The sequence below is a fragment of the Scardinius erythrophthalmus genome, assembly GCF_964197995.2.
Source record: "Scardinius erythrophthalmus genome assembly, chromosome: 20".
NCBI lineage: Eukaryota > Metazoa > Chordata > Actinopteri > Cypriniformes > Leuciscidae > Scardinius > Scardinius erythrophthalmus.
This window is the reverse complement of record NC_138240.1, coordinates 17,459,396-17,459,768: the sequence shown is the minus strand read 5'-3', so window position 1 is coordinate 17,459,768 and position 373 is coordinate 17,459,396.

The following is a 373-nucleotide window of genomic DNA, read 5'->3' as shown; positions in this document are numbered from 1 at the left end:
AAAGTGAGGCTATTTTAAGAAACAGTTTGTACACTGTTTAAACCACATTCATTTGTTTTGATATATAGTTTGTGGTTTCCGCAAGATTTGGGGTATTAGGTTTGCAACTTTTATTTTGCTTATCTGCAACTTGGAAGCATGTTTTTAAAAAACTGCCAAAGCAAGCATAGCTTAGACACGATGAACACAATAAATTCCCCAGTGTTTTATATTTTAATTATTGCCTTAGCCTTATTCCACATAAATGTCTTTTCTGTTGCAGTATCATTATAAATTATCAGTGGAAATTCCCTGTAGTAAAAACACAAACCCCTTTAATGTGAGTGGAAACTTGTTATCCTGTCAGCTGTATTTCAATCAGGACAGCACGCTT